This window comes from Ahaetulla prasina, chromosome 8 (assembly GCF_028640845.1).
Source record: "Ahaetulla prasina isolate Xishuangbanna chromosome 8, ASM2864084v1, whole genome shotgun sequence".
Lineage (NCBI taxonomy): Eukaryota > Metazoa > Chordata > Lepidosauria > Squamata > Colubridae > Ahaetulla > Ahaetulla prasina.
Genome location: NC_080546.1, coordinates 60312965 through 60329789, shown reverse-complemented (window position 1 = coordinate 60329789; position 16825 = coordinate 60312965).

The window sequence follows — 16825 nt, the reverse complement described above, 5'->3', positions numbered from 1 at the left end:
TGATTTTTGCTTCAAATCCTACACTTCTAGATGAAAAGCACTAAGAACTACTGTACTATCACAATTATTCCCTTGAGCAAAATATTTGACAGGGTGATAGGCATTCTTGCAGATATCTAGACATCCAGTTATGGCCTTGATTTTGATCTCCCTGACCTTCGATGTTTTTTGAGAAAAATGATGTATAGCTGTATTGATTCTGCTGTATATATTCTACAGCTTTTGATACCCTTAAATTAAAAAAATATTGTGGTAACATTATGTTGTCATTCTATTCTTAGGATCCTATTCTTAGTTCCACATTTGGCTCCCTAGGGGGAATTTAGAGAGCTTATGTATAGCTGCAATGGTATGGATGAGGGACGCGGTGGCTCAGGGGCTAGGACGTTGAGCTTGTCGATCAAAAGGTCGGCAGCTCAGCGGTTCGAATCCCTAGTGCTGCTGTGTAACGGGGTGAGCTCCTGTTACTTGTCCCAGCTTCTGCCAACCTAGCAGTTTCAAAAGCACATAAAAATGCAAGTAGAAAAAATAGGGACCACCTTTGGTGGGAAGGTAACAGCGTTCCGTGCGCCTTTGGCGTTGAGTCATGCCAGTCACATGACCACGGAGATGTCTTCGGACAGCGCTGGCTCTTCGGCTTTGAAACGGAGATGAGCACCGCCCCCTAGAGTCGGCAACAACTAGCACATATGTGTGAGGGGAACCTTTACCTTTTAATGGTATGGTCCCACATAACTCTATGATGTCATCTTTGTGAAGCTTCTGTATGATCCTATTGGATGATCCAGTTCTATATTCTTGTTGTCATAATGAAGTGAGTTACTGCAGATCAAATGAATATTTAAATCACAGATGGCAAACTTGCGGTGTCACATTGCCACCGTGTGACATTTTGTGACTTTTTTTCCCCCTTTGCAGAGCTGGGTTTGCACATAATGCATCTGGCCTATGGGCTGCCAATTTTTTTTTCTTAGAACAAATTTTTATTGATTTTTTTAGTTTCCCCCTCCAACACACATACATGATTTATGAACAGAGTATGGGCCATATCATACAATTCAATATATTCAAATATATTTTACTTAGTTACAGTTTTTTGCCAAAATATTCTTTTTTCATAGTTTTTATTCATTTCCTAATATTTCCTTGCTCATTTTATTAAGTCACATCTTCTTTCGCCCTCAAGTTCTAATGTCTCCATTTTTATTCATGTTCATTCTCTTTCATTCTTTTTTTAAACTATTTCAACTTTTATCCTAATATATTCAAATATATTCAGGGTTGCCTTTTTTCCATTTCATCTTTTTCTTTTCACAGCAATCCTTTCTTCTCCTCTCACTCCCTTCCCTCTCTTCCTTTTTCCTACCTTTCTTCTCTCCTCTCCTACTCCTTCTCTACTTCCCTTCCTTTCTCCCCCACCACCCTACTTCCTCCCTATCTAACCTTCTCTCCTACTCTTATTTTCCCTACTTTTCCTCCTCTCCTCTTCCCTTTCTTCTTTCTCTCTCCCACCTTCTCCCTTTCCATCTCTCTCCTTCTTCTTATCTCTTTCCATTGCTGTATTTATTTTCATATCAATATTTCTGGTGTCCAGACAACCCCAGTTTTCTCATTTATTATGTATATTTCTCAAACCTCGCCTCCTATATTTTAGTTATTAATATTGTCTTCATCTTATTCCATTTATATCATATAATCAATTAATGCAACTTTCCACCTCTTATTTTCTTAGAGTTTTTGTTCATAATTCAATACTTATTATTTTCTTCCAATAGTGTACATCATTTACTAACATTTCAATTTTATTCCTTTTACATCTTAATTTCAATCATTTTCATTTATAAATCATAGTATCTTTCACATTTCATCTGCTGGATGAAAGATGTGAAAGATGTGAAAGATGATTTTCCATTCTTTTATGTATTTAAAATTTATTTCCTTACCATCCACTTTAATTCTCTCTCTTTCCATGCATTCTCCGACACAAACAGAAAAAGAAAACATATATCCCATTATATCTCCACATTTAATTTACTTCTCCTCCTCCTCTTTTTAAAATTTTCCTTCATTCATTTCAAACTTTTTTTACTAAACTGTTTACAATAATCCATATATTTCTTCTAATTTCCATTATTCCAAAAAAAGAAAAGAAAGTAAGTTTCTACCACTATTTTAGATTTTTTCTACTATTCATTTTTCTCCTTCTTTTAACCATTTTCTTTCATTCTCTCCCAAATCTCATCTCTTAATATTTTTCTCCCTTTCTCCTGTTCTTTTATCTTCTTCTTGCTCCCTTTCTTGCATCCTCTTTTCCACCTTTCTCTGACTTTTACTCTTTTAATTTCCCCCCTCAATTTTTCTCTATTTCCTCCTCTTCTCTTTGTTCTGTCACTGCTAATCCCAGTGTAATAATCTATTTTTTCACTCTTTTAATTTCCCCCCTCATTCTTTTCTTCTTTTCTTTTTTCCTTTCTTTTTTAAAATATCTTTCCCCCTCTCCATTTTTATTCTTTCCCTATCAATCCCAATATGATCACCTGTATTATCATCACCCATTTCTTTTTCAACAATATATTTTTGTTGTTCTTGTTTTCTCTTAATTTCATAATTTCTTTTTTTATTTTTAAGCTACATTTCTGCTTGTTCGTTCCCATTAAATGACTCTCACACGATTTGAAACTTCTCCCATAATTCCTCCCAATTCTCCATGCTTTCGATGTGAGAAGAAAAACTTTTTAGATTTATTTATCTTAATTTATGTATAGTCCAAATTCAAGTCCAAAATATTGTCTCTCTTTCCCCCCTTTTATCTGTTTCCAAATGCAAGCCAGTTCAAATGTTTTTATTTTTTCCTTTCATCCAGATTCCAATCTTGATCTTTTCCAGTTCTTACCACAGCTGTTCAAACAACACAGTCCCTTTCCTCCTAGACTAAACAATGCAATGCTGTTTTTTTCTCTTTTTCTCCACCAATGATTGTCTCCAATCTACAACTACTGGCAACAAAATGTCACTATTAAATCCTTTTGTTAGTAGAAGATATTTTCTCTCAATCTTCTTCTCCCTTTATTATTTATATTTTCTTCCAAGACCAATTTTAAATCCAGATGGAATGTTGTTTCTTTTAGGGCTTTTGTCTTGTAAATCCTCTTTACTGTTTGCTTCCTCTCACTTTAAGTTTCCGCATGCCAATTAGCCTCTAATTTCAAGCCAGAAAATTTTTGAGCTTTAAAAGTTTTTTTCTTCTTATCTGTGAGTTGGCCAATCGCTTGCCTGGTAACAATACTCTGTTCTGATCTCACCTCCTGCTCAGTCTTCTTGTGTGGCCATCCCGGCTTTGGCAGCTTCTAATGGCTGCCTTTCCTGTCGTTGGGTCGAAGGCTGGATGCCGGTGCTGCAGGGAATTTGCAACTTCCCTGTTCACGCTGGCCGATGCCTTCTTTCTTCACTGTCCCTCCAGGACAGCTATGGTTCTTTGAGAACCCCCAGAATGGCAGGAATTTCGGCGTTCACCCCAGAGCACCGGGTCACACCATCCTGTCGCGATGCTGGCTATGCCCCCTCTGCCCTGGGCTGCCAATTTGACACCCCTAATTTAAATGAATGAAATTATAGTCAATAAACTGAAGCTGAATTCTAGCAAAAGAGATAAAAATTTACAGTGTCTCAGAGGTCCAAAAATATGTTGATTTTGGATTCTAGATAAGTAAGTGACACAGCAGGTAAATAGCACTGTTACTGGATTAATTTTTTAAATTAATTAATGCAGGATTAAATTTCTCTAAATTAAGGTGACTAAGAAGAATGAATGCATACCATGTCTAGAATGTAATGGTTTCTCTTGCAGTCCGCTTTTTTCCTATGAGTAAATTAAATTCTGACAGAAAATATAAAGAGACAACATTTTCTTGAATCTTTTGTCAGAACAAGAAGCACAGGCAGCAAAGGTAAAGTTTTGAAGAGTAGTGCAAACAAAATAACGAAAGCAAGCAAGCAAGAATGCAACTTTAACAAAATAACAGAATAATAGAATTCGAAGGGACCTTTGAGATCTTCTAGTCCAACTCCCTCCTCTAGCAAGAGACCGTATACCATTACAGACAAATTACTATCTCAGTGATGGAGCACCCACAACTTCTGAAAGCAAGCTGTTCCACTGATTACTTTTTTTCACTTTCAGGAAATTTCTGCTTAGTTCTAGGTTACTTCTTTCCTTGATTAGTTTCCATCCATTGTTTCTTGTCCAGCCTTCTGGTGCTTTGGAAAATAGGTTGACCCCTTCTTCTTTGTGGCAACCCCTCAAATATTGGAACACTGCAATCATGTTTCCCCCTAGTCCTTCTTTTCACTAGACTACACATACTCAAGAACTGCAACCTTTCTTCATATGTTTTAGTCTCCAGGACTTTAATTATCTTTGTTGTGCTTCTCTGCACTCTTTCCAGAGTCTCAATGTCTTTTTTATAATGTGGTGACCAAAACTAGATGCAGTATTCCAAGTATGGTCTTACTAAAACTTTATAAAATGGTACTAATACTTCACATGATCTTGATTCTAACCCTCTGTTAACACAGCCTAGGGTTGCATTGGCTTTTTGGGCTGCTACTGTACACTGCTGGTTCATATTTAACTGATTGTCTACTAGGATTTCAAGATCCCTCACATAGTTACTGCTATTAAGCCCAATTTCACTTAATCTGTACCTGTACATTTGATTTTTCTTGCCTAAATGTACAACCTTACTTTTCTCTCCATTAAATTTCATTTTGCTAGATATGGCTCAGTGTTCAAGTCTGTCAAAAACCACCTGGGATATTGACTATTCCTGCCAGTTGAAGGTCATCTGCAAATTTGATGAGTTCTCCTGTTCCCTCATCTTAATAGTTTATGAAGATATTGAAGAGTACTGGGCCTACGACAGAACCTTAGGGTACCTCACTGTTTAGTGTATTCAAGATACAGTAGATGTAGTTCCATTAAGGATTACATGCTGAGTGCAGATTGTCAATCAGTTACAAATCTATCTGGTGTTGATGCTTATTCCCACATTTTTCTAGTTTATCAAGAAGTAGATTATGGCTTACTTTATCATATGCCTTACTGAAATCCAAGTATGCTATGTCTACAGCATTTTGTTGGTTCATAATTTAGTCACTTTGTCAAAGAATGAAATGATATTTGTTTGGCATGATCTGCTTTTGACAAATCCATGTTGGCTTCTGAGTATAACTTTGCTTGGTTCTAGGTGTTCTCAGATCTGTTGCTTTTCTTTTCTAGCATCTCCACAGGTGTTAATGTTAGGCTGATTGGTTTGTAATTTCCTGGATTCTGACAACCCCTATACCATCTTGAATTCTGGCACCCCATACCATCTTTCAACAAAAAGATGGGGAATTAGCCCACGGCTTGGCCAAAGAACTGGTGGCCGCTGGGGAGGAGCTGCCTGGTAGGAGGCGACCGTCGGGGCTTTGGACCACGTCATGCCTTTGCGGCCTCTGACCCGGCGCCGAACTCGACCAGCTCCTTGGTATAACGAGGAGCTGAGAGAGATGAAGTGCTGGAAAAGATGCCTAGAGAGTGTCTGGAGGTCCAGCCGCACCGAATCTGACCGAACACTAGTTAGGTCACATATTCAGACCTATCTAGTGGCAATAAGAATGGCGAAACATAATTATTTCTTCGCTCTTATCACATCGGCAGATAATCGCCCAGCTACCCTGTTTAGGGTGACCCACTCCCTGCTTTTGCAGGAAGCTCGGGAGGACCCTTTGCAGGGACGTGCTGAGGATTTTGTACAGTATCTGTCCGATAAAATCGCTCGGATCTGGGATGGACTGGACACTGATTGGATAGATTCAGGCGAGATGGCGGGGATGAGTCTTGTGGATATTACCTGGGCTGAGTTTGATCCTGTGATTCCTGATGACATGGACAGGTTGTTGGGCAGGCTGAATCCCACCACATGTTTATTGGACCCGTGTCCCTTCTGGTTGGTCCTGGCCACACGGGAGGTGACACGAAGCTGGCTCCTGGGAGTTACCAACGCTTCTTTGTTGGGGGGCTTTTTCCCCACCGCCTTGAAAGAGGCGGTGGTGAGGCTCCTCCTCAAGAAGCCTTCCCTGGACCCAGCTGTATTGGTCCAGTCTCCAATCTTCGCTTTTTGGTGAAGGTTGTTGAGAGTGTGGTGGCATATCAGCTTCCCCAGCACCTGGAGGAATCTGTCTTTCTAGATCCGTTCCAGTCCGGCTTCAGACCTGGATACAGCACTGAGACGGCTTTGGTCACGTTGGTGGATGACCTCTGGAGGGCTCGGGATAGGGGATGTTCCTCTGTCCTGGTCCTGTTAGACCTCTCGGCGGCTTTTGATACCATCGACCATGGTATCCTGCTGCGGCGGTTGGAGGGTTTGGGAGTGGGGGGCACCGTCTATCGGTGGTTCTCATCCTATCTCTCTGACCGTTCACAGACGGTGTTGGCAGGGGGGCAGAGATCGACTCCTAGGTGCTTCACTTGTGGGGTGCCTCAGGGGTCGGTTCTCTCGCCTCTCCTGTTCAACATCTACATGAAGCCTCTGGGTGAGGTTATCCGTGGTTTCGGGGTGGATTATCATCTGTACGCTGACGATACTTAGCTGTACATTTCCACCCCGAACCACTCCAATGAGGCGGTCGAGGTGATGGCCCGGTGTCTTGAAGCCGTGTGGGTCTGGATGGGGAGGAACAGGCTCCAACTCAACCCCACCAAGACAGATTGGGTGTGGGTTCCGGTGTCCTGGTACAGTCAGCTTACACCCTCGCTGACTGTTGGGGGTGAAGTATTGGCTCCCAGGGGAAGGGTGCGCAACTTAGGTGTTCTCCTGGACGATCAGCTGTCTTTAGAAGAACATCTGACGGCCGTCGCCAGGGGAGCATTTTATCAGGTTCACCTGATTCGCCAGTTGCGCCCCTTCCTTGACCGGGACTCCTTGCGCACGGTCACTCACGCCCTCGTTACTTCTCGCCTGGACTATTGCAATGCTCTCTACATGGGGCTCCCCTTGAAGAGCACCAGGAGGCTCCAGCTAGTCCAGAATGCGGCTGCGCGGGTAATAGAGGGAGCACCACGTTGCTCCCATATAACACCTATCCTGCATGGCCTGCACTGGCTACCGGTAGCCTTCTGGGTGCAATTCAAGGTGTTAGTGACCACCTTCAAAGCGCTCCATGGCTTAGGACCGGGCTATTTACAAGACTGCCTACTGCCACCGCTGGCCTCCCAACGACCTGTGCGCTCCCACAGAGTGGGCCTGCTCAGGGTGCTGTCAACCAAACAATGTCGGTTGGCAGCCCCAGGGGGAGAGCCTTCTCTGTGGCAGCACCGGCCCTTTGGAACGAGTTACCTCCGGGGTTACGCCAACTCCCCGATCTCCGAACGTTCAAGCGGGAACTGAAGACCTTACTATTTAATCGTGTGGGACTAGCCTGAGTGCATTTTAATTATAATTTTAAATTTTAAGGGTTTTACGTCGGTCTATGACCATTTTAGTTAAATTAGGCCTATTTAATATTTGTTTTAAATTTGTTTTAAATTTGTTATTTATATTATGTATTATTTGTGTTTTTAATAAGGCTGTAAACCGCCCTGAGTCCTTCGGGAGAAGGGCGGTATAGAAATTAAATTATAAATAAATAAATAAAATAAAACAAACAAGTTAGCTTGCACATTTCTTCCAGAATAAACTGTTGGTAATTATTAAAAAATGAATAAAATCTAAATGATTCATGTTTGAATGAAGTTAGGCAATGAGTACAATATGATTAAAACTATAACTCAACTGACAATAAAGTCAACTTCTTGGTTCTTTAGTAAAGGAATGGCAGCACTCTCCAGATCTTGAATATTATGTGTATCAGATATGACTGAATATAAACAAGGTGATGGAAACCACAGTTTGACAAAAATTGAAGGATCACTAGATGTTCCCAAGTCTTTCCTAGAAATGGTGGATGGCTTATAATGCAGATATTACAACAGCATATTTTGATGCACTATTATCATTTTATTTGTCTTGACTTTGGGCAGTTTTAGGTACCGGCCGGAAGTTAAGTATATGATTGAATCTGGAGGTCAGTGATACTTTTTAAAAAATGAAGTAATATTTAGTATGAGTAGATAATTGCTCTAAAACCAATATTACATTATTCTTAAAGTTCAACTTTCCCTAAACTTGACACTGTTTTTTTTAAAGAAAACTAAATCCTGTGGTGCGTTCACTGTTATCAGTGAGAAATTTCAGTATTTTAGAGAAAGAGGCATGTGCAGTAAGTGGTTTGAGACTCCAAGCAATTAAAAGATATCTTGACATTTAAGTCTTCTAATCTTGGAGGTCATTTTAACATTTTTCATATGTTCAATCTGTACTGGAATGACCTGGAAACGCCATAGTAAAGAGTTTTCTTTGAGATGGTTCTCTAGTTGTGAAATATTCCACATTTGGAAAGAACCATGAAATTTCATCCTTATATCTTTTTTATACTTTCTTAAACCTGTGTCTGTGTTTTAATTTAAGTAGGCTGTTTGCTGATTAATAATCTCAAGGCAAAACTAATTTACCACCTGTCTTTTAATTACCTGTTTTGATTGTGATTATATTACCTGATTTATTTGCTTTTTTCTCTATAGAAAAAGGACAACAAAGAAATCCCCTTTAAATAAACATTGCTAAAATATAAAAAACTTTGTAATCCCCATAAGCAATACTTTTTATTAGAATAGCTATTCTCCTAATTTTCAGAGTTTTCGCATACAAGAAACTTTGTGTGAAGATGAAAACAATCCATAATTAAATAATATTTGAAGAATCTACATTATTGCGCATGACTTAATTGTTCAAAATGTGCATTTTCCTCCCAAATATTATGCAGACCTAGAAAAAAATCCAGAAGGAACTGTGGTTCACAAGCATTCATCACAATTCATGGTTTCATGACTTTCATGTTTTGAATGAATAATATATTGAAAAATTTTCTCATTATTTTAGAATGAAATCCAAAAACTCTACATAACTCATACTATGAGGAGAAACCGGAAGTGTCGCAGTTATACTAGCTGGAAAATAGCAAGCTCCAACGAGCTTCATGAAAATCCAGCCAGACAAACAGCTGTCGGGGGTTCTTTGGACTGGAACCATCTTGGAGGGATGGGGAAGAAAGAGAGGCACCTCGGAAGACCAAGAGGAGGAGGAAAGGTAGGGGAAACAAGAGTAGGAGAAAAGGTTGGATAGGGAGGAAGTAGGGTGGAGAGGGAGAAAGGAAGGGGAAGTAGAGAAAGAGTAGGAGAGGAGAGAAGAAAGTAGGTAGGAAGAAAGAAGGGAGGGAAAAGAGTGAGAGGAGAAGAAAGGATTGCTGTGAAAAGGAAAAGATAAAATGGAAAAAAGGCAACCCTGAATATATTTGAATATATTAGGATAAAAATTGAAATAGTTAAAAAAAAGAATGAAAGGGAATGAACACGAATAAAAATGGAGAAATTAGAACTTGAGAGTGAAAGTTGTGACTTAATAAAATGAGCAAGGAAATATTAGGAAATGAATAAAATCTATGAAAAAATAATATTTTGGCAAAAACTGTAACTAAGTAAAATATATTTGAATATATTGAATTGTATAAGATGATATGGCCAATACTCTGTTCATAAATCATGTATGTGTGAATGGGGGGGGGGGACCTAAAAAATCGATAAAAACTTGTTCTAAAAAAAAAAAGGAAGACTAAGAGGAACAGGCAAGTTCCTCAAAGGGTCAGAGGCAGCTCTTTGATCTGGTGGTGGTGGTGGCAGCCATTGAATGACTGCTACAAGCTAAGATTTGCACTGGAGTGGTGGTTGAATGGAGTATTGTTACCGGGTGAGTGATTGGATTGGCCAACTCACAAGTAAGAAGAAAAATCTTCTGAAAACGTAAAAGAGGTCCCAGTGCGAAATAAGTGGCTAATTGGAAATTCAAAGTGGAAAAAAACAAAAAAACAAAAAACAAAAAGGAATTTAGAAGATAAAGCCCAAAAAGGAGAACTTTCTACCTGGATTTAAAATTGGATTTGGAAGAGATTAAAAATAATACAAGAAAAAGAAAACTGAGGGAAAGCATTCTTTAACAAAACAAAGGAATTAATGGATGAGAAAGTACTTTCTATGTGGATTTAACATTGATACTTTGTTGCCTGGGGATTTGTGGAGCAGAGAGGGACATCTGCTGGTGGAAAAAACATTGCAACTATTGTTTTAAAAATTGAAGAAATAAAGGATTGAGATTATCGTGGGAAATTTTAAGGAGTATTTGTTTAAACAGCTGGAGCACAACTTCAAAAGAAGTGGAAAAAATAAAGCCTTAAGCTGGAATGGTCTAAATGAATATTTGAATTGGACACTATTTGGAAATAAAAAAAAGAAAAAAGAGACATTACATGGGCTTGAATTTGAACTACACATAAACTAAAATAACAATAAATTTAAAGATTTTTTTCTCTTTGAATTGACAACATGAAAAATTGGGAGTATGAGTATGAGGAACTAAGGGAGATGCTTAAGAAGTTGTAAGAAGTGTTTAAAGGAAATAAAGAAGAAGAGGACTGGTTAGAATACAAAAAAAAAAGGAAAAAGAAAATACAAATGAAAAGCAAGAACATAATGTTTAAAAGAAAATAACTGAAGATTAAAAAATAGCTAATTTTACTGGGATTGAGAGTGACAAAATAAAAATGGACAGGGGGAATATTCCTCAAAAAAGAGGAAAAAAGCAAATGTGAAAAGATTGAGGGGAGAATCAAGAGGGTAACAATCTTAAAAACTGAGAAATGATTCAGGAGGAAAGATACAATAAATATAAAAAGAAAAAGAAAAATAAGGAAATAAGAGAAAGGGAGAAAAATATCAAACAATGGAATTCTGGAGAGATCAGAAGAAAATGGTTAAAAGGGGAAGAATAGTGGATAGTAGAAAGGGAATTAAAGCATTAATTTGTTGATTTAAGGGAATGGTATTAGTAGTAGAAACTGCATGTAAGAAGTAAATTAGAAGAAGTATACCGATTACTGAAAAATGGAATAATTAAGATATAAAATTGAAATGTTGTATGTAAGGATGTATGTAAGAAGCAAAAAAAAAAAAGAAGTATATTGTTTATTGTAAAATGGATCAGCAGATGCAATGTGAAAGATAGAGTGGCTTAAATGTGAAAATAATTGAAACTGAGATATAAAATTGAAATGCTAGTAAATAAGAAAAACAATTAATTGATGTGGAAATAAGAAATTGGGAACTAAAGAATATAAGAGGTGGAAGGTTAATTTAATTACAAGGTTTTAAGGTAAAAATGGAATAAGTTGAAATACATTGTTAATAATTAAAAAATCTGATGGGGATTCTGAGAAATATATTCAATAAATGAAATAAAAATCAGGGTTGCCTGGACACCATAGCAGAAAATGTTGAACTGAAAATGAATACAGCAATAGAGAGAGAAAGGAAGAAGGAGTAGGGAGATGGAAGGACGGGAGAAGAGAGGAAGGAGAGAGAGGAGTAGAAGGAAGGGAAAAGGAAAGGAAGAAAGGGAGGGGAAATAAGAGTAGGAGAGAAGGTTAGATAGGGAGGAAGAAAGGAGGACAGGGAGAAAGGAAGGGAAAGTAGAGAAGGAGTAGCAGAGGAGGAAAGAAGAAAGTAGGAAGGGGAAAGAGAAGAGAGAAAGAAGAAGGATTGCTGTAAAACAAAAAAGATGAAATGGAAGAAAGGCAACCCTGAACATGTTTACACTTATCAGGATGAAGAATGAATTACTATGAAAGTTAAAAGAGAATAAAAGATTAAAACTGGAGAAATTAGAATTTGAGAAGATGTTGTTTATATAACAACAACAACAACAACAACAACAACAGAGTTGGAAGGGACCTTGGAGGTCTTCTAGTCCAACCCCCTGCCCAGGCAGGAAACCCTACACCATTTCAGACAAATGGTTATCCAACATTTTCTTAAAAATTTCCAGTGTTGGAGCATTTACAACTTCTGCAGGCAAGTCGTTCCACTGATTAATTGTTCTAACTGTCAGGAAATTTCTCCTTAGTTCTAAGTTGCATCTCTCCTTGATTAGTTTCCACCCATTGCTTCTTGTTCTACCCACAGGTGCTTTGGAGAATAGTTTGACTCCCTCTTCTTTGTGACAACCCCTGAGATATTGGAACACTGCTATCATGTCTCCCCTAGTCCTTCTTTTTCGTAAACTAGGCATATTGAGTTCTTGCAACCCTTCTTCATATGTTTTAGCCTCCAGTCCCCTAATCATCTTTGTTGCTCTTCTCTGCACTCTTTCTAGAGTCTCAACATCTTTTTTACATTGTGGCGACCAAAACTGAATGCAATATTTCCAGTGTGGCCTTACCAAGGTATTATAAAGTGGTATTAAGACTTCACGTGATCTTGATTCTATCCCTCTGTTTATGCAGCCCAGAACTGTGTTGGCTTTTTTGGCAGCTGCTGCACACTGCTGGTTCATATCTAAATGTAGTCCACTAGGACTCCAAGATCCCTCTCACAGGTACTACTATTGAGCAAGGTACCACATATACGGTACTGGTGCATTTTGTTTTTTTGGCCTAAATGTAGAACCTTACTTTTTTCACTGTTGAATTTCATTTTGTTAGATAGCGCCCAGTGTTCTAAGTCTGTCAAGATCTTTCTGTATCTTGAGCCTATCTTCTGGAGTGTTGGCTATTCCTGCCAGCTTGGTGTCATCTGCAAATTTGATGAGTTCCCCATCTATCCCCTCATCCAAGTCATTGATGAAGATGTTGAAGAGTACTGGGCCTAAAACAGAACCTTGGGGTACTCTACTGCATACTTCCCTCCATGTGGACGTAATTCTGTTGAGGACTACACGTTGAGTCCGGTTGGTCAGCCAGTTACGAATCCATTTGGTGGTGGTGCTGTCGAACCCACATTTTTCTACTTTATCTAGTAGTAGGTTATGGTCTACTTTATCAAATGCTTTACTGAAGTCCAAGTAAATTATATTGACAGTGTTCCTCTGGTCCACTAATTTTGTCACTTTGTCAAAGAATGCAATAAGATTAGTCTGGCATGATCAGTTTTTGACAAACCCATATTGGCTTTTGGTTATTACTTTGTTTGCTTCTAGGTGTTCGATGATTCGTTGCTTGATTATCTTTTCCAGAATCTTCCCTGGTATTGAGGTTAGGCTGATAGGTCTGTAGTTTCCTGAATCTGTTTTTTTTTTCCTTTTTTGAAGATGGGAATTACATCAGCTCTTTTCCAGTCCTCTGGCAGTTCCCCTGTTCTCCAGGATCTTTGAAAGATATAGTTCAGTGGTTCTGAGATTTCATCTGCCAGTTGCTTCAGAATCCTGGGGTGTAATCCATCCGGTCCTGGTGATTTGAACTCATCTAGGATAGACAAATGTTCACTTATCATTTTTTCCCCTATTTTAACGTGTTCCTTATCTGTTTTTTGTGGTGTTGTTTTTGATAGGTTGGATTGTTTTTTCCTTTTGTGTAAAGACAGATGCAAAAAATGAGTTAAGTAGATCTGCTTTCTCCCTGTTGCTTGTCAACTTCTTGCCACTTTCTCCTAGCAATGGGCCAATTGTTTCCTTGACTTTTTTCTTGTTTTTAACATGTTGGAAGAAGCTTTTTTTGTTATTTTTTACTTTTGTCGCTAGCCTTTGCTCATTGTGAGCCTTAGCTTTCCTCACTTCATCTTTACAGGCTCGGGCTATTTGCTGATATTCTGCCTTAATTATCTGCCCCTCTTTCCACTTTTTATACTTGTCCTTTTTGTCTTTCAATTTGTCAGATAGTTCTTTAATAATAAGCATAGAAGTATTAAGTTAAGATTAAAAAATATGGCTTCCGCTTGGCTCCACCTTTCTCGCTGGGTGCTAATTTCTGGCACTCCGCGCTGGATATTGTAAAAGCCGGTGTAAATAGCTTTCAAACAGCTGTTCCCGACTTAATTTTCCCTCTCTGGTTGAGAGAGCAGGGGAACGAGCAGGGGGAAGAGAGGTAGATTCCCTTAGGGGCTTTGTTTTTGTTATGCAAAGTCCTGGAAGGTGAGTCCCTTCGAATCCCTCCTATCTCCATTATCCACCGCGTCTCTTGCAACAGCAGGAAAAGAGGAAGGTGTCCAAGTTCTGCTAACAATTGATTTCTTTTTATGGATTTCTTTTTATGGCGGAAGAAGCATAAGTGAATAATTATTGGTTTGCAAGTATTGTTTATTTCCTGACTTCCTCCTCTTTTTAAAGAGAGAAAAATTATTCTTTTTTTTCCTTCTCTTAAAATGGCGTTTTAACTAACTGCAAATAGCTTGCTGTGAAATCGAAACTGAATGGAGACATCATCTTATTGTGTTGGATTCTGGTTTGTTGGATCATATTACGTTGTTTAAGTATTTCATAAGGGGATTTTCAGCAAGAGCTTTGTTATGAAGGTTCTTTCAGAAGAATGGATTCGTGACTTTATACAGGATTACACAGAAAGAATGTATTTAATTACTCAAAAATACGAACTGAAACAGGACTTAAATGCAATGGATGAAGATATGATCGTGAATAAACAAGCTGATGTAAAGAAGCTTCCTTCAAATAGTTTGGATGAAATGTCAGAATTAGTGCTACAGGAGGCTGTCTCCCGAACTGGAAAAACTTATAGACTTAATGTTTATCAAGAATTCCCTCTTTGGACTGATGGAATATATGGTAGTATTTTGTGGATTTTTGAACGTAAGGTTTTACTAGGTAATATTGTGACTGACTTTTCAAAAGGAGAAATGAAGGAAAGACAGAGATTAATGCATTAAAAAAAATGGCAAGAGACAAAAGTATTATTCTTTGAATTATTAATAGACAAAAATATTATTGTCCCCGAAAGACAATGACCAGGACCACTTGAATAGCTACTGTAACGCTTGGTATTGAAATTTTATAATGTGTTGTATTGTATCTTGAATAGAATATTTTTGAAAGAGTTTATGTAAGGAAGACCTGGGGGGAAAAATTATATGGTTATAGAAGCTATAAGGGAGATATTTTATGAACTGGATTGCATTTTTATGTTTTAGTTGATTTTATATACTTTAGGATTAATTTGTTTTATTGATTTATATATTTTGTTATTCTTAATTCTTAATTTTCTTATTTTTTTTATATATATTTTTTTCTTCTTGAAGGATTTTGGATGTGTTAGAAGGAAGCCAGAGTTAGAAAGGGAAAATTGGTATAATAGTTTTGGGGGAAAATTTTCTTAGCATATGTTTGTTTTATTTTTAACTATACCTTGTGCTTCATCCGGGAAGTCAGGGGGGAGGGGGGAGGGTTTAGTGAAAGGAGGGGTTGGGGGAAAAGGGGGATTTTTTTGTAAAACGTTTTGAATAAAAAAAAAAAGATTAAAAAATATGGAAAAAGAACATTTTGGCAGATATTGTAACTATGTAAAATGTATTTAGATATGACAAGTTGTATAAGATATGATATGGTCAATACTCTGTTCATAAAATATATGGGTGTGTGTGCAAGAAAGAAAGTCAATAAAACTTGATTTAAAAAAACCCTCATACTACAACTGCAGGAAAGCAATGCATTATTTTTTAAATCTAAACCAATTACCTACTTTATCTTAGTTGACTTTTGTAATAGGTAGTTACTACAGGCCAGGGGTGGGATTCACTTAGCTTCGCTACTGGTTCGCAAATGTGAGCACGCATGCAGGGCCTTCTGCGCATGCACAGAACATCAAAAATAGAACGTGATGACATCTGGGCATGTGGACGGAGCCTCCCCCAGCAGCTGCTACTGGTTCTCCCGAACCGGATAGAACCAGCTGAACACCACCACTGCTACAGGCATAGTGTAACTAATACTTACAGGGTCACTGTGTTGGGAAAGAGAAGGTTGGAACATCAAAGGCAGAATAAACAACAATCAGGTAAAAGATTTGTCCTAATAATAGATTTCACTCCCCCTAGAGACCTACTCTCTGTATCCCAGATGACGATACTTTGCAGAAATATTTTGCCACAAACAGTACATTTATCAAGAAAAATTCAAAAGCACTGTTGTGCTGTTTGTGAACTGTTAAATACAGTCCAGCACAACTTGACAGCTACTGTAGAAATTCCAGGTGGCATGGGTAGGAGCAGGAAAGAACCAGGGAAATCCATCTATCAATTGTTATTAACCATGGTCTTGCAGAATACTTGGCCATTACAGAGTGGAAGAAGACGCTGATATCTGGAAAAGGATTTTGTAAGCAATTTCCATGCAATTTATTCACAGGGTTAGAAACATGGAAAACATTCTTGCATTCAGTGACAACACAATGATCAGATTCATGCAATTTGTCTGCAAACATGAAATTGGCCTTTCTAAACACAGAGTAATCTGGGTCCCTCCTTTTTTTAAAAGACTGTTTTTGCAGGCAAAAAGAAACAACAACAACAAGCCAATCTGATCAATTCCCAACATGGGATAAAAACCCCACCCATTAAATATATTCAGCAGAAAAAGGCATGATATTTACTGTGGAAATTTTGATCCATGGATAGTATCTTGTATCCAGCTATAATTGAAGATAGTCAATAGAATGCTCAAGTGAAGGGCTTTTTAAAAATTAAATATAATAAAACAGAAAAAGGGAAATATACAGAACATTTATAAGAAAAAAGCTAAAAAAAAGAAACAAGTGTTTTAGTGTTATCTATGCTTTTTTCCAATTCTTTGGTATTGATATTTTTGTTTGAATATCATTCATCATCATCAATAGTGTATCCCAAGGGTGCAACTGG